Consider the following 26,278-nt stretch of genomic DNA (forward strand, 5'->3'; position numbering starts at 1 on the left):
TGTATTTACCATATCTGATTACCACTCTTTTCCCAGGCAGATACTGCTAGTGATCAGAGATTATCCAGACTACTTTACAGCCCAGCTCTTATAAATGGGCCACTTTATTTCTGGTGTAAAATGGTACATTCTAACTGAACTTACAGAAATTACTTGAATTAGAACATTACTCTGACTGTTTGGCTCTGAAGTGGGCAGTAGGACAAGGATCCACAAAGTGTACAGAGTACCTCACTAATAAAGATTAGGCCATGGGATTGCTAGAAGAATTGAGTTGTGAGTTGTCCCATGACACAGAAGTAGATGTGACCTGCTGGATGTGCTCACAAGAACACTGGAAAAGGTCTGGAGTTCTGCCCATTCTCATCTACATTTTTCTTCCCAAACCAGTTTTGCTTCATTACTGTTCAAGAAACTGAGAATGGCTGCTGATAGGAAGAAGCCCTATTAGCAGAGACACCCTCCTGGAGGTGGTAAGGAATAGACATTAGGCTGCTGTCTAAATCATGCAGCAGTCTAGCTGGCCAGGGCTTATTCCTCCTGACATCTGCTTTCTGAGGTACTGCCATCCATATTAGATTCCGTCAAAAACTATTTTGCCACCAAGCTGAGTAGCTTCCTGGGACATGTGTCACTGCAGGGGCCCCCATCCTTTGTCCTGGAGAGATGACATCTACCCTAACAGCAGGGATTGGTGAGGGTTATAATGCCTTTGTCCAGAAGCATTGGAGATCATTCCCCCATGGAGATACTCTGCATTTGGCTGGCTAAAATGGAACAGATCAATAATTTGCCACTGCAGAGTTAGAAATGCAGACCCTCAGGACATTTGCTCCGAAGCTATCTAACTCAGGAGAGTGTGCCCATCGGGACTCAGTTGCAGAAGTGTCTGAGTGGATGATACCTTTTTAGATGAGTCCAGGGGAAATAAATGCTACAGGATGGGGCATGGAGAATTCAGCATGTGGTAAGGAGTGACCCCACGAACCACTGCTATTTTCAGCACACAATATAACCAGAAGACTCATCTGGTTTTCAAAACTGAAATTCCTTTTCTGGACCTAAAATAACACATGGCTCTATTGGAGAACCATGTATTAATTGGTATTTAAATTTGACCAATTTAATTTTGTTTCCTAAATTTTCCATATCATAGATGGTTGGATGCAGCATCCTGCTACTTCAAATGTTGCATAGCATTGCTATGCTCTGTTAAATAACTTCCTTCTCCCTTGCCAGAAATAGCTATGTTTCAATAGTAAGTGAAGAGATTTTAACATTTATAGTTTCTAGAGCTTCTAGTTGGGATTGCTGAAATGTATAAACATAAACCTGTTTTGATTTTGCTGTCTGGAGAAGCTGTTAATAGGGAGGAGCATCCAGTATGGTCACTTTAGCCACCAGAACCTGTCAGGTAAAGGACATTTCTGCCCAACTGCTCTCTCCTTAATCCTTTCTGCTGATCTCTGTATTTCAATGACTTGAAAGACACTACTCTGGAGCCTGAGGAAGACAGGATCCTTCACTAGTGCTGTTGTAAACTGTGTTTTAGGCTCTGTGACAGAATATCAAGTTGGTTTAGACCCTGAGCAAGCTGATGGTGCTCCCCTTTCTTAGGAGTCAGCCCACTCAATAATAATGGAGGCTGAGGACCAGTCAGAGTCTCTGGCAGGGTGACTGGGAGGGTATTGCTGCTGGCAGGAGTGTCTGAAGCAGTGAATGTGCCCAGCATGCCAGTGAGCTGTGTTCACTCATCCAAGGGCTGATTTAGCTCAGAGGTGGTTCATGAGACCTTGGCCCCTCTCCAGCTCTAGCCTTTCCTTTTCACTCAGGAATAGCAGCATGGGTTAAAAGCAAAAGGACTGAAGAAAGCACAGCCTTATTTAACCACACGTGAAAATAAAGAAATGTCTATAGCAATATGGGGAATTAGGGGAGAGGAGGTAAAAGGAAGGAGGGAGATAGAAGAGGGAGGGAAGGAGAGGATGGCAGGGGATCTTTTCCAGCCCTGCTTACAAGGTGCGGGATAATTCATGGCTCTTGTTTACACTGCTCCAGACCACATCACAGACATTCCTGGTTAATGGCTTCCATCTGGAGCAGCCATGTGCTGCCCAGCCTCCCCCTCACCATGCTGCCAGCAGAGGAGTGTCTCCCTCCAGACCTCCCTCCAGAGACCTCCTACCTCTCACAGACTGCTGTCACTGAGAGGACTGGTGCATGTGCTGTCTGTCCCCAAGACATTAGTCACGTTTCCATGACCCAAGATAAGGGGGCTGGGATATACCTCAGACAGCGGAAAGACCCGTTAATGTGGGGCCCACAGGATGTGCTGGAAATGCAGTGCAGGGACACCCAGTCATTCTGCACAAGCTCAGCCTAAGTCCAGCAGGGATTATTAGCTCTGGCTCAGCATCAAACCTGCTGGACCTGGGCTGCTTCCCAACAGAACCGCTCAAGTGTCTCCACATTGCGCCTCCCAGCACTCTGGGTTTGGGAGGGTTTATTAGTTTGGGCACAGTGCCAGACATGAGCTGCCTTTCTGCGTCTCCATAGTGCTTGAACTATGTGAGTTTCACTGTGCTCAGAGCACAGTGGAAAGACACCTGCTTGGCTCTAAGTCCAGCTCTGGTCAGGCTGGTACTAAGCCAGCCCTTGTGAATCCAGCAGGATTTGTGCAAAATCTCTCATGTATCTTTTCACCATGGTTCCCAGCCATCACTGCCCCAGCAGCAGGGTCCTGAAACAACTCCACTGGTTCTATGTGGGCCAGGTTTATTGGATTGCAATCTACATTTGGCAAAAGTGGCAAAGCTGCTCAGAGATCTGAACCAGATCTGGAAGCAGCAAGGCCACAGTCATACAGTGAAGTACAAAGCCTCTGTTTCTGACTCCTGCCAGACCTGATCTGGCTCAACTTTCTCTACATCTGCAGCAAAGAGTGAAGTACAGAGGGAGAGCTGTGTGTGGGCTCCATGACCAGAACACAGAGGATGGTGAAAGTCAAAGGTGCACAGTGGAACTGGAATGGCCAAAGGAGACAGTAGCAAAATCTGCAGATCTGAGTGAGGTGCATACAGAAGATCCAGCCTTCACCTGGCCCAGAAGACAGCAAATGCAGCCTGCAAACTGAATTTAGGCTATCAGGACATGCAGCAAATTCAGTGAAGTTGGAATCATACCCAGGCTACTACAGCAGTTAAAAGTTTATTTATTTATTGAGTGTCCTACAAGGTCTTGGAGGTGTGGTCATGGGCTAAAGGGAGAGATGTGGGAAGATCAGTTTCTCACTCTGCTCTCTTTCTTTGTGTCATGCTCTCTCTCGAACTCATTCTCTCAGCTAAGCAATACATTCCCAGCATCTGTCAAGTCTGATCTGCTTTAAGCTCCAATGAGAGGCAAAAGAGAAGCTGAGATGGGAATGAAACAGAATCCTGCTCTGTGACGAGGCACTGAGACTCCTCATTGCATCCCATGTGGGTTGCCCTGTCATAAATCATCATTTGTCAAATTCAATAAGCATCCTTAACACAAAAATGATGCTATCTCCTGGGAGCCTCAAGTGCCTGAAATTTTGCACAGATGTGGAGATACAAAAATATAAGGGAAGAGGGGAGGAATGGGGGAGGAGGAAGGAGGACAGATTTTGCATGGTAGAAAGGGTGTTCTTCTCTGTCCTCTGCTCCATTTCCATCCTGTTGCCCTCCACCCCACTGCCACACATGCAGCCATGTACACTCTCTTCCTGGGACTGCTGCAGACCTGGCTCCTGGCACATCTTTTGCACACTCTAAAAGGAGAAAGCAGGCTGTGTATGCAATATGGAAAACCCTTTGGGGGTCACAAGCCTACCACAAAAAGCTTCCCTGCTAGCCCAGAGACATGTGGATAGCAGGAGGCCCCTGGGGGATGGCACCCTGCTTTGGACAGAACAGGTCATGAGGTACTTTCATTAGAAATCATGCTGCTGCCATTTCCGCTGCCTGCCAGCAACATGAGAGCTGTAGTCTCAGTTAGACCCCCCCTATTCCTTATTGTGCAACATAGAATACAGAGAATAGGGCCACCTCAGGGGGTTCAGCTGTGAAATCTCACTCCTCAGTGGAATGTGCTGCGCTCTGGCCAGAGCCAGGGACCAGCACTATTGTAAGAAAAGGCTGAGTGCAGGCTGCTGTGACCACTGAAGCTTGAAAGCAGGTTCCATTTATGTATATACAGGTTGCACTGCACCGTACATTATCTATGCTTAAAATGCCACTTAGAAAAAGGAATATATGCAAGTATCCACGACAGCCATTTTGTCTCCCCCTCAGGACTACAGTGCCTGTCTCTAAAATATAACGTGTGAATCTCTGAAGCTGCTTCAGCTGAACTAGCAGTCAGAGGAGACAGACCAGCGTCCTCTGCAGATCAAGCACCCATGGGACACCATTGTCCATAATGACTTACCATTATGACCAGTTGAAGCTTAGTCCAGTTGCTCAAAATGCATCCCAGACAGGGTCCTGCTTATGTGACACCCACCAGCATGACTGACATCTGGGCCAGGGAGGATAAAGCAGGCTCAAACAGCCACACTCTGGGGCTTTTGCAAATGAGATTTGGGCACAGGGAGACAGTGCAGTGCTCCTTTGTTGATGTCAGGCCAAGATGCACAGCGTTCTTTGCACTTGCTCACACACCTTTGTTGTCAATGAATCATTCAGGTCTCTGCAGACAAATCTCTAGCCACTTATCACCATTTATCCTTTTAAGATATGTGTGCTGCAGAGCAGCCATTTTAGAAAGAGTGTGAAGTTTTCTGAAACCTTTTCCAGAGGGTATTTTAAATGCCTCTATTTGCTGAGCCACACAGATACCCTGGTACCACAAACTAATTGCTGAAGTGGCAGAGGGAAAGTATGGAACCACATTAAGATTCCAAATAAATATGAAAAATACCTTCAGTAGATAAAAATGCCTTGACTTTGAAGGTCAGAATATTGATCCATCTGAAGGCTAGAAGCAAGTACTTTGTGCTGCACTTGTGATCCTCCACTTGCAGTTATTATCATTATTGGCATTATTGTCGCAGTAGCAGCACCTCAAGGACCTATTCAGGATCCAGATGCCATTACAAAAGGGACACTGAATTCAAATGAAGAGATTTGTGATGAACAGTCTGATTCAAAACAAAATCAAACTACATGACAAAGCAAACACAGCAAATCTTTATGAATCAAGCTCAGTGCCACTGCAGCCAGACTGCTCCCAGCACCCAGGCCAGGATGTTAGAGGGGCTGTAGGGCCTCTGTACTGTACCACAGTCCCTTTCTCGAACTGGGCTGTTAATACACCCAGGGATTAAGCCCATCCTGTAAGCACCACATAAATTACAGATCTGTGGGCTTGAACAACCTCTGGGGATGCTCCTCAACATGCTCCTCTTTTTCATCAAAAAATTCTGCATGAGGAAAAATAGAGGAACAAGGATATTTGGAACAAGGATCAGCCTCCTGATCCCACCAGAGCTCTGACAACATGCCTGATGCCAGGTGGTCCCCAGCAAACAGCCACTTCACCCACAGGCAGGTGGAAGGTACGTGTCTGTGCAGTCACTGCAGGCATGCACAGATGGAGAATACGTGCCCTGAGCCATCGCTTCATGCAGGCACAGATGAGAGGCCCTGTGCAGCCCCTCCACACGTGGAAGACGTGGTGTGCCTGCCTGGGTGCTGGCCCCCACATGCCCCATGTGTTCAACACACTCACCCTGCGTGGACCTGCCTTCTGCCAGGGCAGCTGCAGAACAGGACCTGCAGCTGAAGGCAAACACATTTCTGCCCAGAAGAAATGCAAAAAGACTAATTTTAATCTAGCACTTATGAAGAGGAGGAACAGGGAAGCGCAGAGGGATGGGTTGTAGCCGGAGCAGTGAGAATTTCTGGGAATGGGGTATTTGTTGAGGCAGCTACCTGTGCTGATGACATTTCTCCAACAGCAGTGGGTTAACCTGAGTTAACCCAAGGAAAGGTGGCTTGGGTGTGCCTCTGTGTTCTGCAAATACACTCCACAAATCCAGTTAGAAGAGTATGCCCAGAGAAACCTGAAAGACAGACTATGCTATTATATAGGTCAGTTATTTCAGACATGGAAATGATTAGCTAAAACTGGGGGAACTAATCTTAAAAAATAAATCAAATTAACTTTTTCTCCCACCATAATTCCTTGAAAATAGCTTTCCAGCAAGATAAAGCTGCCTTCATTTTTTACACCTGCAGGGAGATACCAAACTCAATGACTGCTGGTGTTACAGGTCTGAATCTTGCCTAACTTCAGTCTTAAGCCAAGTAAATTCTGTTTGGTGAAAGAAATAAATATTTTTCTTTAGACTACCGTCCAAGGAAAGAAAACTTTTGTGAGTGTGCTGCCTACACACCTCTTTCCTTGTTACCCTTTTTACACTTTGATTAGTTGCAGTCCAATTCGCAGAACCCTCAGGCAATTAAATCCCAGGAAAAACCTCATGCAACATGTTTCATGAAAATGAATGGCTGGATCAAGTACTGCAACCCAAATTAGTGTCTCCACAGAGTTCCAGAAGGGGGGCAGAATCTAACTGCAGCACACTCTGTTAGCAGCCAGCTGACCAGTAAGCTTGTACTGGTGCCCATCCAGAACACAGGCAACTTGTGTATGTGCAGTCTCCTACCCAAGTGGGGTATTGTAAAGATGTAGAGATGACATGGGCTACTGTACAAGCTAGTTGTAGGCAATGAGTCAGCAGGAGATGAAGCATCACTCATTTACAGAAGATTCCATCAGCAGCACCCATTCAAAGCTGTTTGAAGGTCTACACTGCCAGAAGCAATCTCAATAAAGACTAATCGATTAAGCTACAGAGTGTCTGTAACGCTGATATTAATTCAGGAGTGGAAAGGAAAAGATGTATGTAAATATTTTTCACACATAGTTCCACAATTAATGAACACAATAGTCACACCATACACATACCCATATATCTCTCTCCATATCCTTCATTTCTTCTAAGCCTCTAGGGTACCGATGGCAAAAGTTCAAAAACACAAAGCAAAGGTCATGATGCTGACAAGATTACCTTTATTGCTAGACAACTCCCCTACCCATCCATGATAAATTAAGGCCCTTATTCCTGCTTAACCCATAACCTTTGTAGTACACCCTGAAGGTCAGCCATGGCAAGTTTTCCAACCTGGGGATAGGGGCAGATATGAGATCCACACTCAGAGGTGCCTTCTCTTCTTATCCAATGTGCAAATCAGTTCACATAGCCACAGTTGTATATCCATACCCTTACACATAACACAGACACACAGAACACTTGCACAAATGCACTGGAGATAAAGCTAATAGTTTACATGCAAACACATGCCCAGACATGTGTTCCTTCCTGGAGATGCCCCCTCCCCCTCATGCTTTACACATTATATAAGAATTTTATTCTGTAGTATGCTGTGAGGAAGACGGCATTTTGCCAGATTTCAAAATGGCCTCATTTATCACCTAAATCCCCTATGAAAGCTAGGGAATAGGGCTTGTAAAACAGCTCAGATTAATGAGGCTGCATCTACATCTTAATAGCTTTTGTGTGTGCACATTACTTCAAGCTGTACTTGTGAGCAGTGCATATTTTTGTGGTTTATAGACTTTGTTTCTTCATCTTACTAGGTGCATCTATGTGTGCTGGTGTTCCTGACTAATGCTGTGTGCTGACACTGCCTGTGCCCAGCACATAAAACCTTCTTCCCTGGCTGTAGCTGGTTATGCTGCATGCAGGTGGAATTCTCCCTTGTAAGCACCTCCCAGCTTGCAAACGTGATCTGTGTAGTGAACCTATTTATGCCAGGGCTTTGATATCTGTTGGTACACTTTTGTGCACGTTAAAGTCACCACTTCAGTGCCGGCTCCTTAGGCAACAGAGACCTATATTTCTTTTCTCTGTTAGGGGAATTTAATTTTGATGCTATATATAAGAATTCTGGTGAAGTAATTAACAGAAGCCTCCAGAGGATTCGTTATGAAAACAAGGCACCACGTGCCAGATTCAGAGGAACCTTGTACTCCTTGCAAACTCCTCCAGGCAAGGAAGATATTGCAGCTGCAAAGGGAACATAACCCTGGGCAGGGAACAGCAAGCACCAATGAGGTCCATTTCTCAGTCCTTGAAAACAGGTTTAGCAGAAAACTGGAAAATGCAGCAAATTGAAAAAGGACGTTCCAGATGGGATCGCAAAAGAAAAGGGCATCAATTCCATTGACAGTGAAGATTAATTTTTAAATTACATACCAAAAAACTCTTCCAAGAGCATTTGACCTGTGTCAATCTAGTGGCTCCAATCATCCCTTATAGGACAGAGGGAACACTTCGAAATTCCCTTTACAGAGTTTACCCTACGTCTCTTTCTTAGCCTCTTCTCCCTCAATTTTTTCCATCCTTTCCCTATCCACTTCTCCTTCCTCTGAAGAGGAACTGCTGCTGCTCCCTTCCCTCCCCGCTCCCTCCCCCTGTCTGCTGTCAGCCATTTCACTTGGCTTTTTCTGCTCTTGCATTCACCAGAGCTGAATTCAGTGACAGCCTCTTGGCAATTTCCCTTTGCTGGTGACTCAGGTAATTGGATCTGGTGCCTTGGGGAGCTGCCAAGCATGATGTCACAGCTCTGCAGAAAAAAATACCCTATGTAATTGCTTGATACACTAGCTAATGTCTCATCCCAATGGAGGGAGGAACTCTGAGTTTGGGGGTTGCCAAGATTTCAGAGACTCAGGACTCTGTGGTCGAAGTGAATAAAGAATTTTCTGTATTTTTTGTTCACACACGTTCTTGCATTTTTACTATGTGCTTATTAACTATCCCCCAAGCAGGGAGTCTAAATGTTCATAATAAATACTCCAGTCCCTTTACAAAAAGGGAAGGATGGCAAAACTTCCATTAAACAAAAGAAAGTGGGAATGAAGCATCAATACAGTACAAGAATGAACAGCTCTATGCACAATGGTGTAACCCTGCATCAGGGTTTATTCTGCCCTTTAATAACATTTGTGTACTAGCACTTAAACCCACTTGGATCCTTGATTTCTCCCACGATTGCAGGAAGACATCTGTTTTTCCCTAGCTGCAAGGAATGGATTTGGAGGACAGGCTAGGGATCAGAAGGGATCAGTGTTAGTCTCAGGGTAGATATGAGAATGTATCTGAAATCCATTAAGTGAAGCAGCAAGATGAGAATGAGCTAATGGGTGATTCTTGCTAACGCACTAATAAAATGGAACTGAAAGTTTCTGGCTCTTCCCTAAACTGCCCCATCTTGTTTGGAAAAGAAACCCTTGGGAATTTAGTATTCAGAAGAAACTGACTGTTCCAAGTTCTGCTTTTCAGATGTTTTATGTTGATCTTCCTTCTTTTGTAGACTTAAGGAATCCAGCCAGCAAGGATCTGGCATACTGAGATGTTTGGGCCTCAGCTCTCTTCCCACAGTTCATCTGCAAGGCTGAATCCATTGCTAGAGGTATTGATTGCTGTGCCAAGAGGAGGGAATGGGAGTATGAGAATTCAGAAAGGAAATCTTTGATTCTCTTCACTGCATGAAACATTTTCCCCAAGCAAAATAGGACCTGGCTTTGCTTGCAAATTCCCCAAAAGACCTCAGAACAAAATTGAAGCCTTGTGTAAGATATGATCTGCTCTGGATCTCCAGTATGGACATGTGTTGACTGCAAGAGTGTTTTTGTCCTCTCCACTACTGCAGCTGGAGTGATGCTGAATAACCTGGAAGACTTGGCAAGTCCTGAGAAACAATCAATCATTTTTTGATAGGTCACATTTTCCAACTAGAAAAGATCTGTCCTGACTTTCCACCATGCTCTGGCCAATTCAGCAGATGATAATTACTATTCCACTGCGCTGGTTCTCACACAAGCACAAATATCATATTCCTCAGCTCTCTGCCATAGGTGTTTGTTCAGGCAGGTCACCAAATTTGGGTTAGGACTCCTGCTGTGTTCTCTAACACCCTTCTATTTCTAATCCTGCCAGTCTAGGCCTTCCCCTGGACTTCTGTGGTTTTGATGAAGGGATGAAGTTTCCAAATTTTGCTGCATTAATCCAGCCCTCCTGGAGTGACTCACTAGTTTAGTTTCCTCTTTAGCTGTTAGACCTGTGCAGTACTGCATCTGTTCTGGGTGGCTTGAAACTTATTTTGAGAGTCTGGAATAAAGAGGGTTTCAGCTCCCATTTTTCCAGACTCCTGCCTCCCCACACTGCCTTGTGATGGCATGCTGTTATATAGGGATCTAAACAGTATCCCAGCTGCAGAAACCTGCCATGCAGCTGGCGCCACTCCACTTCTGGAAATGGTGTTAGAGGTCCTGCTGGGGGGAAGAGGTCACACCTATTTAGCCTCTCTTTAGGACCTTAGGTATCCACAATATGTTTAGCTGGCCTGTCCCAGTGACAGCACTCAGGCCTTGGCAGCACAGCTGATATAAGCAGGATACAGTTCAGCTACCTAGAAGGATTGTCAGGTGGAAGCCTCTCCAATTGTTAAGGAACTAGCGATGGCTTTAGAATGATTTTTTTAAAAAGGGGAAGGGAATGCAAATTTTCATCACTTCTCTTATTAGGGCAATTTAAGCACTAAATGGAGAAGCAATATGCTCTAGAGAAGCCATTTGCTGGGAAGTCTCCCTCTGTCCCACAAGGACAAGCCTTCCTCACAGCTGCACAGGGATGTCCACTGCCATTTCCAGGACTGCACATACAACTGGCAGTATATCCTCTCAAAAAAAAAATGTACAAGCATGTATGATTTGTGACATGAAACATAAATCCATACTATTTTAGCCTCTCACATTTCCTCCTTGGATCAGTTGAGATGTTCAGTCTAGTCATTCAGATATTTATTGCTTCTGATTTCTCCACTTGAAATTCCCAGTCAACCAACAGAAGTTGAATATGGATATAAGGACTTGAAAGTAGCAACTGACCTGTGAATAATATTCATCAGTGTAAAAAAACTAGTGCCATATCACAACAGGGCATCAGCACAACAGGGAAGTATGAACACCTTATTTGGGAGCTGGTGTGAGCACAGAGAAAGTAACACTAGAAATAGAGCATACAAGGGAAAACAAGCTATTCCCAGTGAAAGGAGTGGATCCAAAGGCAGCCTGGCTAACTGCCCTCAAAACCACTTTAGGAGACTCCAGTCTGCCAGTCTGAAGACAGGGTGAACATATAGAATGGGGCACCAAGATCAAATTAACAGATATAACCAAAAAGAGCAAGCTGACTACAAACTCAGCCCTAGGGCAGGGAACAATTACAGCAGCTGACTGCCTCGGCAAGCCCAGAGATCAAAGAACAAAGCATTATTAATTACTGCCATTATAATCATTAGCATGGTGCCCAGTAGTTCTGGTCATGGACCAGTAGCTCACTGTGTTAGCCAGTGTGCAAATAGAGAAGAAAATAATGGGCCCTGCCCAAGGAATGCCAAGTTTCAATACTAAATGTGAGACAGCTACAAAAGGAATGAAGCGAACAAAGAAGCGATAGTGTCACAGACAGAGGAAAGATGCTTGGAATCCAGACCAACAACTTGGTTACCACCAGGGCAGCCTCAATTACCTGGAAACAAGCAGGTAGCTTAAAGGCCTTTACAATGCACTCTGGTTCTTTTAATTCACTGAGATGGTTTATAGAGGTGCCAGATATCCATTGTTGGCCTCTTGAAACAGCATGAAGGCATGTTTTGGTTATTCAGAGTAAAGAGAGGAGAATGAATCTCCACCTGGAAAAAGGCTGATTGAACTCTGGACACTGCAGGTGCTGTGCGATGTCTTCTCCATGATTTCCCACACATGCTGCCTGTTCCAATGCTGCCCACAAGACAGAGACCCTGTGTAATTGCAGCCAGGGCAATTGCACAACCTGTTCTCAGAGTAGTTCACATGGTTCTCACCTTCTAAAAGCCACATTGCACCTAGCACCTCTTCCTCTCAAAGGAGGAAGGCTGAAAAGGCTATTCATCCTTGGGTGGTCCAGGATTGGTCTGAGGCACAGCTGGACCTGACAACTGATTCTAAAGAAAGAGGATACCAGATACTACTCACCAACACTGCAGGGATCAGACAAGTGATATGCCCTGCACTGGAACAACTGTCCCTGTGTCACTTCTCTGTCTTTCATCAATGACAACATCCATTCTATTTTTAAAATAACAGCAATCCCTGATCTTCCAAATGTTTCTAGTCAATGTTGTGACTAACAAATGGCAGCATTTTTGATCTTCCTTTAGTACACCCCCATGAAGAGTTTACAATGTTTCAGACATCAGTTAATGTAATCTCCCCATCTGTAATCTCTCATCTCCTTGTCATGGTCCATTACTCCTGTGTCACCAGTGGAGAGGATGATCCCTCATACACAGAATGATGTACTCAGAGCCATACAGCCAGTCAATGATGACTTTGGAATTTGAAAAGAGAAAAGATATGTCTGTGCACACTGGGTCTTCCAGCTCTAGGCAGAATTCTCCCACTCCCTTGTGATTTCCTTATAACCACATCTGTGAAAATGTCCTGCTTAAAGCTTCCTTTTAATCTCTCTTCTGATGTTTCCACAGTCTTATTTTGTAATGGTCATGCTCACATTTTGCTCATTTTCCCAGTGCTCTCATAACCTCCACAGATGGAATTTTTTCCCCATTAAAAAGAGATTCCAGCCACTTCTTGGAACCCTCTGTATTTTATATATCTCTAGATCAGACTGTTAAATAGAGCCTATTCCTCAGTATCTGAATATCTTTTATATATTCATAATGAAAATATCCCATGAAGGAGACAGATACTGCTTTCTGCATTTTAAAATCAGGAAGCAGAGGCACAGAGGGACTAACTAACCACTAGCCAGTGCTAAGCATTCATTGCAACAGAAGTCATAGACTAGAACAATGAGACAATTTCAAATTCTAATATCGCTGTTCATTTTATAAGACTGCTTTCTGAAATTGTTAAGGCATCAAGCCTTCCATCTTTTATCTGCTGTCATGAGGTTGTGTCCATGTAATAAATTTGAAAATACGAAGTCTCATTACTCCAGGAACAACAGCCTAAAGAGCAACTGCACAAAAAGACACTGTCCCTGTGTTTCCAAAATTAGATAACCCAACAACAAGTAGGGGGATAATTAACTTAGTATTATTCTCCCCACTGTGGCTCACAAGGAGCCAGATTTGGTTATCAGGGTGTAATATTCAGGCTGATTTGTGTAATATCTCTTTTGACCAAATACTCATGCTTTCCCCAAATACAGACTCTGGCTGGCACTGCTGGAATCAGAAAATTCAGCAAGGTGAACCAATAATCTGATCCAGACAGACATTTCTTACACTGATACAAAGGTCTGGAAAAGTGTAAAAATCTCCATTTCTTTCGTAACCATTCTTTACACTGGAATTTTTTTTGTTTATATCAGACTAATATTCACTGTGTCTCCTTTAACATCCTGAGGTCACTATTGATAACAATGTAGAAACTGAACATCGTCTAAATATTTAGAAAGCTAAGTAGTATCACTGTGGCATTCTGGATTTTTTAGTCTGGTATTAGCTCTGTGAAACTGGGAGTGAAGTATAAAAAGAAGGTGAGAGAACTGATAACAAACAAAGTGGCAGCATGGAGTATCTTGTCCCAGTGAAAACATTAATGTTGGTTCTAATACATTCAAAAATTTGGTTGGTAAGGTAACTGGTACTGGTACAATATATTTAGGTTTCTGTAAGGCAGCTGACATATCTGGCCTTTGATAAAAAAATATCACTACACAAATCAGTGTTGCCCTTCCTAAACAAATTCAATTCCCACTCAGCTGATGCACCATTAAAAAATAATTGTAAATGGAAGAGTATCATTATATGTGACTTATTCTACTGAGCACCTAAGAAATCTGTTTTGAGTGCAAAACTGATCAATATTCCTATTAATTAACTAAGAGAAAAATAGAATATCCATTTGTGTGACAGAAGAATTGGCAATAAAATAAATAATGATGGGTCATGGTAGTTATAAAGATCCACCTAGAGATCTTTGTAAAGGTGGGCTTATCCAAACAACATGTCTGATTACAGTCAAGTGCAAAGTCATATAACTGGCACAAGAGCTTCCAAAATGGGAGTGTCTTCAGGACTGAAGGGATCTGAAAAAATATTCTGAGTTGATCAGAGGAAACCAAAAACTGAAGGGAGGATACTGATCAGCTGGAAAAAATTCTGAAGCAAGATACTGGAATAATATGGAAGCCATAAAACATATCCCTCTATAACAGATAGGGATGCCTAGTCTGTTTATTTAACGTAGTTTGCTTACAATCTCTAAGTAGATATATATATATGAAAGAGTTCTGGCAGCACTTGACTGTATTGTTTTTAAGAAAAAAGGTGTATCAGTTTTTGGTGGTTTGAATCAGACATAAGGAAGATTTAGATAAATACAAAACAAGTTTTAACAGTAAGGTCAATTATCTCGTCTTGGATGTAGAAAAAATTCTGCTCTTGGAGATCTTTAACTCCAGAGAGAGCTTCAAAGTATAGTACCACCCATGCTTTGATCATCCCTTAAACAACTGATGCAGAAACACCTGCTGAGGATCTATGGTTTGAGCTACACCCAGCACAAAATGACCTGTACGATCTTTATGTTCTTCAGCTGGTCACTTGTGGAATAGTTAGTGTCAAAGGGCATGGGGAAAGCGGCGGGAGCTGGGTATCCTCCTGCCACTGGCTCACTAAATTGAACATGGACTCAGAAAAGAGGGATATTGAACTAAAGAGAACACAACACTGTCAGAAAACAGTGTTGACCCTCTCTCCTTCCTTGGACTTCACTGCACAGCTCATCTCAAGCTTGATTAATCCCTGCCTATCCCAAACCACAGTCACAGCCCAGCTATCATGGATGTGATGGAAGTACAAAGCAGAGCAACACACAGCTCACTCCCTTACATACACTGCCTTAGCAGAGTAGGTAACCATGTTCATTAATAAGGTCATCCAGCACAACTCTGTGTGCAGTAGTGAGAGAGAAATTCTACAACGTAATTCTTTCTGAGTCTTTTAATAGGAATCTCTGGAGTAAGTGAATAATGATGCTTATCTTAAGGCAGGCCGTGCATACCCATGACTGTGCAAAATGTGTGTGGAGAAGAAGGTGACAGAAGTGCAAAGCCTCTGACTTGTGGCTTTTCCACAAAAAAGGACTTGTGCCCTTATTCACTGGGAGGATGACATGTGACCCCTGCAGCATGGAGTCACAGGGAAGCTATCAAGGAGGGCAAATACTAAAATTGCTGTAAGGCAATGCATCAAGTATTTAGAAGTAACACAGAAGGGGTGGCAGTGCTAAAGGTGTCAGCAGTTCTTTACTTGTGTCAAGGGAGAATATTTGTGGATACTTGTGGGACTGTCCTCTCTGAATATATGATGAGTGCACAACATGAGATGGAGGGGGGTATGTACATGCAGTGATTTTTTGCTTCTTTTGTGTTTTAAAGAACCTGACTATAACAGCTGTGACTGCTGATTTTAAATGACCCCAAGTCAGACACCACACAGCCCATTGAAAAGAACTGAAATGAATCTTTGCATCACTCTGATTCTGGGATGTGATTTAGTCTGGGGTTTTCTTTTAGTTGTAATTGCTGTGGCTGTCACAAGCTCCAGCACACATATTCCAATTTAGTCTTGTGGGACACGTAACACTCAAAATATGGTAAGTGTGTGCCTACAGGTTTTGCCAACAAGAATCTAGGACACACATCAAGACAAAAATCAGTCTTTCATCCCTAAGATTGGCTGTGGCAGACAACTTGATAGCTGCTGGTTCATGTGTACTTAAATCCCTTTACTCCTGAAAGCTTTTTTGACCTATCTTCCCTTCGGCTGCTCAAACTCCTGTCTTATGCTTATGCTATACATATAGATAAGATTAAAAATCAAGTGTCCCAGACAAAAGTATATTCCCTCTTCCAGATATATTATATTTGCATACCGAAATCAGTTCACAATTTATTAAATACAATTTATTAAACATTCTTCTGGACTAGAGACACAGAGATGGAAAGGCAAAGTTTGAGGCATAAAGCTCATCATAATAGCTGCAGAGAAGTGGGCAACCAGGGGTTTGGAAGCCTTTACAGGTTCCATGTTGGTCCACAAAAGCATGAGCTTTTTTTTTTCCCTCTGGTCAAAACAGGATGGGGGGGCTATATCAATTTGAGAGATGAATTGACAACCTCAGTTTAACCACTACATGTACCCCTATTCTGAGCTTACAAGAGAAGTCATGTAGAGCCATTGAAAAGAAATCAGCTTACAAATAAAAATATTAATCAGAAAATTCTCATTTCAGTCAAATAGTCAAGTAAATAGAAAGTAAAGATATGTAGGACCATAAGGGCTCTCAAAGATTGCTCTTGTTCTATGGCAGTCTATCTTAAGTATTCATTGAGCTCTGTCTAATCTATGCTGACACAAAAAAAAAAAAAAAAAAAAGATGTTTTTACTAAACCAGGTTTTGGCCATTTCTTCATTTACCAGAAATTTACAAATTCTGATCTTTGAGTAGGACCAGCACAGACCTGGGACCATCTTTTAAAACCCTAGCCATCCATTTGATAGCAAACAGCTATCTCAGCTTACTGAGAACTCGTTCAAAATGTATCTCCACAAACTGTGCTTCTATTTCATGATGATTTAGTTTACCTCACATTTCTGCCATATCCTTAGAAGAAGGTTTGATGAGATATTGAAATCCTTACTGAAATCCAGATATAAATACCCATTACTTTGCCATTCACTGTTAGGCAGTTACCCTGTCAAAAAGGGATTTAGATTGTTTTGACATTATTTGTTCTTAACAAATGAAGCCAGGGTGTCCTAGATTACCTTGATATCCTTTAGGTGCTTATGAATTGATTATTTGATAATTTATTCCAGTGTTCTTTCATATATTGAAGCCAGCTGACTCGCTTACAATGTCAAAGTCTGCTTTTACCCCTTTTTACAATGGTGGCTTCCCTGCCCTCTATTAATTCTCTTTAACCTCTCCATACAAGTATTAATGCTGAGCAAGCAATTAAATACACTGCTCAACAGTGATGTGATAAACCAGTATCTTATGACCCACTGTGAGGAATCCTACATTAATACATTCCTGACTTGGAGCCCTGTTGTGTGTTACTGAACCCTGTGAGTTGCTCTGCCTTCAGAAACATCTTTTGCTCATTTACTTCAGAACAACAGTTAAGATTTTCAAATTTTTCTCTAAATGTAATGCAATATGGTCTGTAAAACTAGATTTTTCTAATGCTAAAATTTACCAAAGCACTTTGCAATTGAACCCTTTCTGAGAAATGGGGATGCACCCTGATTTTGCAAGTGGAGTACTTTACATATGAAAGAGGGAAAGGAGTTTTAGGTGGACTGTAATATAGTATAGCAGAGACAGAAAGAGATGGTTCTACCATAGATAAAATAAAGCCTGCTAGCAGTTTATACAAAGAAAATCTAGGGAAGTATTTGTCTGTTGGTAAGGCTGAAGCCTTACAAACAGCACTGTCCGGCTTGCTCTGTGTCAGAACAAAGCTGGACAATGGAATGTAACAGCAACTGAGATATCATTAAAGATTTGCACTATAAAATTATAGCAGATGTGTGTTTTATTTAGACTTTTATGTTTTAATTGATTATGTGCTCTAGTATCACAAACCAATTAACAATTAACTACACTTTTTTAAACCTTTATGACACTGACACTAAAGCATGACACTTCCATGAATTACAATCCTATTACAATCCTATTGAGTTTCTTGGACTAAAGGTTTGTGGGCCTTCAAAAGCATGCACATGGGAATGGGGATTTCTCTCCCCATGACAGACTCCTTACACTGACATTAATAGAATCTCAGAGTGGTCCTGAGATTGCTCAGTATTTGTGGATATTGGAGTTGTTTAGTACTGGTGCCCTTTGGAAAAGTGTATTGCTACAGTAATTTTAAAGTTTCAGGATAGAAATATCAGAAAGGCTAAAACTTACATGCCATAAAAAGTTCATGATTTGGGTTGCAATGCCACATGGATCCCTGCTGCCATCAAGTCAAACGGTCTCATGAATGACATTAGAAAACAGCTGCCAACCCCCTGGTAAAGGACTTTGTTTTGTTTATGTACTCCAGAGAGCTAGACTGGCCTAAGCTGTATAAGCAGACACTTCACCTATATAAGCATCTCTCTTTGTACTGCATGGAATTCCTTTCTCCATATGCTCATAAACTCTCTCTAGAGTATCTAAGAGCAGAACAATGCATGGTATCCCACTGGGCTGATTTTCTTTCCCATGTCTCAGGAAAGGTAAAACCTTTTTCTTCATTGTAACTGATTTAATTGTATTTTCAAGCTGCTTCTTTCCTCACTCCCTCTCTCTCACTGTTTTAGTTCTTTTCATTCATGCTTTCTTTTCATCTCCTTTTTCTTTCACCTTCTTGTCTTTTCTCTGCTGTTTTCAGATCTGTCTTCAGTAAAGCCAGAGAAAGGAGATTTATATCTTCAAGCAGAGTGATCTGTAAAGCCATGACCCTGCTTACAGAATGCCTTGTCTTTCATTATCCCAAGGTTCAGAAGAACAGTGCTATCAACATGCAAAGAAAGAGTCTTTTCTAATATATTCTTGGATAGTTTCACAGGCAGCCTTGAAAATAAACATAAAGACCTAGAATTGATGTAGAAAGTAGTGGGGGATGGCTGAAGCCTTCTGGGGCTCTTCACATGACTTCTTTGAAGGCAGAGGAAGCAGCTATCCTTGCTCATATCATACGAACAAACATTCTTATAAGCAGAAAGGATCCATTTCAAAGGCTCTGTAATTATCTCTAGTGTCTGGAGTAAGACAGTTTTGCAGAGGCTAGCTGAAGCTCTGCAGGCAAGCCCAGGAGAATGAATACAGAGCTGCCAGCATCCTCTATACCACAACCAAACCTGAACCTCTGCTGAGGACTATTGTGAATTTCACTGACAAATAGGTGCACAGGAATATCTCTTCATGGGCCACTTTACTATCTTGTTTAAATGTGGAAGGTTCAACACCAATTAGTAGCTTGGGAGATCTGATTGCTCCAGAGATGGTATTTATAGGACTGGCCAAACAACAGTATGCCTCAGAACGGAGCAGAGATCGACCTCTTCTTCAAAGCCAGTGTTAAGATTTCCTGTCATCTGCAGCCTAAGCTGCTCTTGGGCATCCCTTGCCATCAATCCCAGCAACAGCAGACATGTGTCTCAAATACAAGTGGTGACTGATGCTTTACAACCAATCTAAGGGGTCTTAAAATACTAAAATGCCCTAAATTGGAGAATGGGGGATGTTGTGTAGCATCTTAGGTCAGAGTGTACTCTCTCATTGTGTTGTTGGTGGTGAGCTTCTGCAAGCAACACCCAACACACTTCCCTGTACTCTGAAGCACTAGTCACTCTAGGGGCATAAAAACACTTTTGGTTAACAAAAAAGAGTGATTCAGATGTTGTAACTGCAGAATTTTTTAAGTACTGCATGCCTGTAACTGCATGGAGTGGAAAGATTAGCTCCACCATACATGTCTTTCACCACCCATGCAGGCATACTGTCAGACCACAAGCCAGAAGCAGTTTCCAAGTCTGTGTATGCAAGTAATTAGAAACTTTGTGTGTGTATAGTGCTTTTTCCCCCTCTGTTTTCTACAATACTTAAACCACCATAGAAATTACAGCTAGAAAAATTGTATCTGATCCCACTTATGCTGTTTCTTTACAGTCAGTATTGAGTGGCTTCTTCCAGTCCCCAAGCACTTTTTTCCTAGAAGTTTTGCTGTGTTCTTCAGGTTTTTCTTGTATTTGGTATGATGGAGATTGCCACATGCACTTTGAGCTATTTATATGTTATTTCTTACCGTCTTTCTCAAAACACTTCACAGGTAAGTTTACCCATGTCTGCATTTGGCTACACCTTACATTTGTCTCCATAAACAAATTTAATGTAACCTCTGTGTTGATTTTGCCAGTAGATTTAAATGTGCTACTGACCTTATGGAACAGTTAAAACTCATTCTTGGAAATAGCCATAGGTGCCTATTTCTACCTGCAAAAATGAGCTATTGAGTTGAAAACTGTCTTTTGAAGGATCTCAGATAATCCCTCCTTCCTGACCTGAAACTGCCCTAAAATTCAGCTGGTTTACTTGTTAGTGAAAAACACTTCCTGCCATGCTGGCCAAAACAAATTAATTTCCTACTGGTCCTCCCCTGTCTACCTCTGCCCACTGTTGGTCTCTCGTTTTATTATTAGACTGTGAACACTTTGGGGCAGAGAGCTTTTTTTAATATTACGGTATACAGTGATCTTAGACCATGGGTAGGATTCTGAGATGCTACTGGGAAAAAAGTGACCACAAAACTCAAATGCTCTGCATCCTCATTTGGCAATTTGTAATTCTGAGTTTGGCAGCTCAACAAACACTCAACAGAGAAGCAGGAAGACTGGGCTCTGGAATCATTAGTTTTACTGTTAAATGTTAGTATGATTAGTTATTCCTTTGAAATCAGTGATGTGTCTAATGTCAGAGAGAGAAGACAGGTCCTATACCCTTAGGCTTTAACAACCTAAACATGATTATATAGTGTGAGATTTGAAAGCCTGAGTGCATGTAGTTTGTTGAGTGTCAAATGTGGAGCAGGAAACAAGGATAACTGCAGCATCTGAGGGAGGAAAGTACCTCAGGCAGAGATAAAAGGCAGGAAAATAAAAAGATTAGAAATATTAAATTGGGAGAAGGAAAATGCAGGGTGCTCAAGAGCAAGCATTCCCTTACTGTGCAGTGTGTGAAACTGCTGAATTCTCTGAAACCTTACACGGCTTAATAAGAAATATCACCTGTTTCAGTTCTGGGCCCTAGAACTGAAAAGTACTTGCCTTCTGATTGAACATATTTATTTACTGCATGACGAGAATGACCCAACAGTGACCTTGCAAGGAATGCACTGCACAGATTTTAAGCATGTCCCTACCTCTAAATGCAGCGGGGGGATGGAAATATGGTAAAACGCGCAAGTACAAACAGCAAGAAAACTTTGTACAGAATCACTGCCTGGACTGTCTGATTTTTTAAATGCCTCCATGAGTGGGAAGCAGACGCCGCTTCCAGGGAACGAGGTAGCCTGCAAAAGGAGCCCCGAGCAGCAGCGCAGAGCGGCTCCCGCGGGGCACCAAGTCCGGCACAGCCACCGAGCCTGGCCGCGCACGGCCAGCAGGCTGTGTGCTCGCTCTGAGCTCGCCCCAGCTGCTGCTCCTTGCTCCTTTGACGTGTGTGTGTGTGTGTGTGTGTGTGTGTGTTACATGACTATAGAAGGAGCAATCAGTCAGCTCCCAGGAATCTTAGCAACAGCCGCGTCCCCAGAAAAGGCTTGTAGCAGCTGGAGCGGTGATGACTCAGCAGCATGGTCTCTCTGGCCTCTCGCTGATCCCTGGCAAGGACTGCAGTCCAAGTTCTGGCTCCCTTGTTTGGGTCAGTGCTTTCTTGCTGGCACCAGTAGATGAATTCCTGGATCCTGCTGGCCTTGGCATTCGAAAGCAACCAAAAATTAGCTGATAGCTGCAGCCAAAAAAAGTTTTTGTTCTCTTTTTTCTTTAACGACAAATTAAAAAAAAAAATCAAATCAAAACAACAAAACTGAACAAAACCCGCAGAATCCTGTTAGTACACTGTAACAGGAGACAAATGGCAGAGTTCATCTGTGGTGGATGTGTAGGGGAAGATGGTCACACGCCAGGAGACCCACGTCCCTTCAGTCCCTTGAGGAATGAAACAAATGGGTGGGTTGGAGTTGGGCTGGAGACTATACAAAACATCACCAGAAGGTTTGTTTATTTTCTGTACCGAGAGTTTTGAGGCTGTGGTGTTGAGTAATTCTGTCGACATTTCACCTAGTTCAAGTCACTAGTGCAATGAATCTATTTGGCCTCTAGCTGTTTTCGACTCCAAGGACGTTAATATCACAGTCTTCGTTCACCCTCCTGCAGTAATTCCATAGACGACCGAGAAGAAAACTTTGGATTAAGGAGTCAGGGGTCATGACTGCAGAGTGTTTGCACGCCGGGAGGAACCTTGTGCTGGGGCGATGAAGGGACTCGGGAGTGGGTGGGCAGGGGGTGCTGCCGCCGGGAGAGAGGCCCCTGAAGAGCCGAGGGGGGAAGACAGTGGACAAGAAAGGGCCACAGGAGCTGGGGCGGGGGGCTGGATGTCTGGATTCTTTTGGCAGAGGGCTGCTGGGAAGTTTGCTGGTCCAGTGCCAGGCTCCAGCGAGCTCCGCTTAGTCCCTCCCTTTCACGAGCACTAAAAATTCATCCTGAGACAAAAACATCCGTGTGTGTGTGTGTGTGTCAGTGTGTGTGTGTCTGTGTGTGTGTTTAACAATCTGCCTTCTCAGCAACACCACCGCCGCCCCGGCATCGCTGGCCTCATTACTGGGAGCAGGAAATGAGTAAAACACAAATGGCTGGGGAAGAGGCAGGAGGGGCCGCCCCACTGCCGGCCATGGGGGTTGCTGGGAGCTGCCGCGCCTTGGTGCAGATGTCGGAGACCTCAAATGTCTGCCGGAAATTACAGCTCATGTCGGGCGGGGAGCCGTGCGCTTCCCCGGCTGGGGAGCCCAGCGGGAGCCCCCTTACCCCGTGCCGCCCTCCCCGCGCTGGGGCCGGCAACTCCGGCCCTCGCCAAACCCAGCTCGTAAATTAGCTCGACTGGAGAAAAATGCACGTAGGAAAATGTCTCGGAGCAGGAAAGGGGGGGGGGGGGGGGGAATGGGAAAAAAACCCACAGAGAAAAAAAAAACCCAAAAAGAAAATAAAACAAAACCGAAAAAAACCAAGCAGCCTTCGTCTGGAGAGGGCGGTGGGGAGGCCGGGGCCTGCGGGGTGGGCGGCCCGGCGGGAGGCCACGGCCGCGGCCATTGCAGGGAGGCGGGGTGGAGCGAGGCGGTGCCCCCAGCCCCGCAGGCCAGCCAAGCTGCCGGGAGAGGCCGCCTCTCCTCCCTCAGCAGCCCGGAGCGTTTCCCAAATAAACGCCGCGGCGAGGGCCGTGCCTCGGTTCGGGCCGGCAGTGAGGGCGGCGGGCACCGTCCTGCCCCACACCCGCGGCAGCGGCGAGCAGAGCGTACCGCGCTCAGATCCGCAGTCCTCATAGCGGCGACCGCCGGCTAGAGGCTGGGAACGTGGGAAAGTGCCTGGGTGTGCTCAGCGAAACAGGTTACAGGAGGGTGTTGTAAGTGTAGCAGAGCGTAGGAGCCTTCGGATGCCCTGGGGAGTGTCTGCCGGAATAGCAAGAGCAGCACCTCAGCTGCCTGGAACAGCAAAGAGCGGGGTGCCTCACGGTGCCATTCCAGCATTACTCACCCCAAGGATCAGGCGCTTCCCCACCCAGTTACATATGAGCAGGAAATGACAGGCTGCGCTGCTCCCCGCCTGCCTGAGCGGCTGCCATATCATATGATCCGCACCAGAGCGGCGTGTCTGATGAAACAGCACAGCAGCGAGTGCTCAGTGAAACGCAATGTTTTGTGGAAAAGACGGGCTGGGCTGGGTCAGACTATATTTGGTATCCTGAATACATGCTCCCTCTTGCACATCTTGCCATTAATTAAAATACTGGATAAAAATGAAATCTTAATCTTTTTTATGCTTACTGCTCACTGATTTTCTGGTAGACTCCACAGCCAGCCCTGTGTGGCTTAGGTGTTGCAATTCCTCTCTGTCTTACTTCATCCATCCAATTTGTGGACAAACTTAATTTTTCTCCACACCCAGTGTTCACAAGGTCTTTGTTCCTATAGCCATTGTATCAAGGGCTCTGCATCTCTCGTCTTTATTACAATAGCATTCATATCCCAGATCAGACATACACCTCTCCCTGCAGTACACAGCAAATGGAGCTAGAAAGGTCATCTCTGCAGCGCACTGTCATGTCCCTGGCTTGAGTTTATCTACTACTTCCTACTTAACAGAGTGTAAGGAACCTGTTAAAATAAAAGTCACCTGTGCAAGACTGCGCATTCATCTTTTCCAGTATGCTTCTCCCTGTCTCCTCCACTAATAATGTGAGCTTTTGCTAGCCCTGCCAGTCTCCTCACAGCCTTTCATGCAGTTCTTTAATACATCTTTGCTCCACCTTTTGCAGCAGCATCTCTACTCAGGTCAGCTTTCTGCAACAAAGGTAGTCTGATCTCCTAGAGTTTTGTGTTTTATAGATTCCAAGCACCAATTAAAAGCTCTTTCTTCCATGTGTTTTTAAGAGCTGCAGCCTGTCTGAATTTTCTGAAGTCTGAGAAAATACAACCTACTTGTGAGCTGAGGAAAAGGATCTACTCTTGTTTTTTTTATTTTAATGAAATTAAGTATATCTGAACCAGCTTCTCACCCATCCAATTTGCTTTTAGTTGACCAGTGTATCAAAAATCATGCATCTGACAGATCTATGATGTCATACACTCTCCCCCCAGCAAAGATCTTGTGATCACACAGACCTTTCTTTACAAAACCAGACATAAATTGTGGTTGCAAAACCATGTGCTGCTTCTCATTACACCCCTTCTATATTAATTGTTTCCCTTTCACTATTGGTCTGTGCTTGCCTTTTTATATCTTCTGCTCCTCAGGGCAGGGTCTGAGCTCTTTTCTGTTCCTGCAGAGTGTTAAGTGCCTTATAGACACAACAATTTCATTAGTTGATAACTACTAACAATTTGCATTAGTATCATGCATCCTGCCATGTCACATCAGACCACTGCTCCAAACATACACCTCTGTCTCATGGTGCTCTGAATCAATTGTCCCCAGTGAGGTGAGGCCCTCATGTGTGGTAGTGGTTGGACACCCAAGTCCAGTCTCAATTTGCAGAGTCTAAGACTTGCTCATTCTTAATGAATCCATTGCCCAGCCAATCTTGGATCTGAGCTCCTGCATAAAGGGACACTCTAGTCTAGTTGAATTTGGTAGTGTATCTGACAGACTGAGATTAGCCAAAGTGTTCAGAGGCAAGGATGTTGGCTCTGTAATACTCACAGCATGGCAGTGATCTGGGGTAGACAAAACACAAGAATTAAGTAGGACTCCTCACTAACCCCAGTCCTTCCGTGCCTCCCAGCACTGGGGGTTGGAACTTCCTTTCACCCAATTCCCAGTCTCTTTCTGTTTCTTAGAGATGTCTCTTTTTTTCTTTAAAATACAGTATTTGCTTCCCTAATATCATGCAGTAGCAAATTCCATAGTTTATCCTATAATGCTTTGCTTCAAGGAGAGATAATATGTTCTTGGTAACATCAACTGATTTTCTACATCCTGTATCAATCATACTGAATTATGAGGAAAACTCAGAATCTCCTGGGAGGGTTTGATGGCTTTACAGCGGAAAGAATCAGGAATGTGAGACATGGGTGAAGAATTTCAATTAAAAGGAAGCCAGGAAGACTTTTGAGGCAAGGTGGACACATATTCTAAAAAATATTTTTTGTTTCTATAACTTATATTCCACACCCTTCACAAAGCCTTTTAAAGCAGAGAATCCTGCACTGAGAATCAGCACATGGATGATTCAGCACAAAAGCTAACACATTCACAAGGGGGCAAATGAGCTACTCCTTGAACGTTGTTCATTTATCTACTGTTTGGTCTTTGTAGCATGACTGTCATCCTGCATAGGAACAGGAAGGCAGTTTCAGGCAATGAAAGCAGTATTAGAAAAGAGATGGGACAAGACTTGGGACATTGCCACTTGGGAAGATTGAAAGGATGATTGAAAATGCTGTTGAACTGGGGGAGCCATTGGGAACTGCTCATTGTATGCAGTTGAAAGCCATGGTGAACATTCTGCAAAGGCCTTCTACTGGGAGATGACTCTGGTCACTGTTCCTTCCATAGCAGCTTGTCCCTGTAAGACATTGCACCCTCAACACGACTTACAAAGGTGGCTGACCACCAGAAAGAAATGCTGGTGCACCTGATGTTTATGATATACTGTCCCGGCAGTTGTGTGAGATTAACAGCTGGTAAACAATGGCATACCTGAAATAAGTTCTCTGTTGGCACTCTTGGGCAATATATTAAGAAGAAAATGTGCATCTTAGTACAGGCACACTTAAACCATATGAAGGAGATCTGTATTTTTGGAATGACAGGTCCTCCTCCAT

At 43.8% G+C, this 26,278-nt stretch overlaps 1 protein-coding gene across 1 annotated transcript in view; it reads right to left on the reverse strand.

The window, feature by feature from the left end:
• The window catches only part of ANGEL1 (angel homolog 1), a 74,939-nt gene extending 51,357 nt beyond the window's left edge, over positions 1–23,582 (reverse strand). Inside the window, exon 1 of the mRNA XM_086893386.1 lies at positions 23,490–23,582. The gene's annotated coding sequence lies outside the window, so the exon portion shown is untranslated. The remainder of the gene's footprint in view (positions 1–23,489) is intronic.
• Between the last annotated feature and the right edge of the window lie 2,696 nt (positions 23,583–26,278).

This window comes from Cyanistes caeruleus, chromosome 6 (genome assembly GCF_971803275.1).
Source record: "Cyanistes caeruleus chromosome 6, bCyaCae1.hap1.1, whole genome shotgun sequence".
NCBI lineage: Eukaryota > Metazoa > Chordata > Aves > Passeriformes > Paridae > Cyanistes > Cyanistes caeruleus.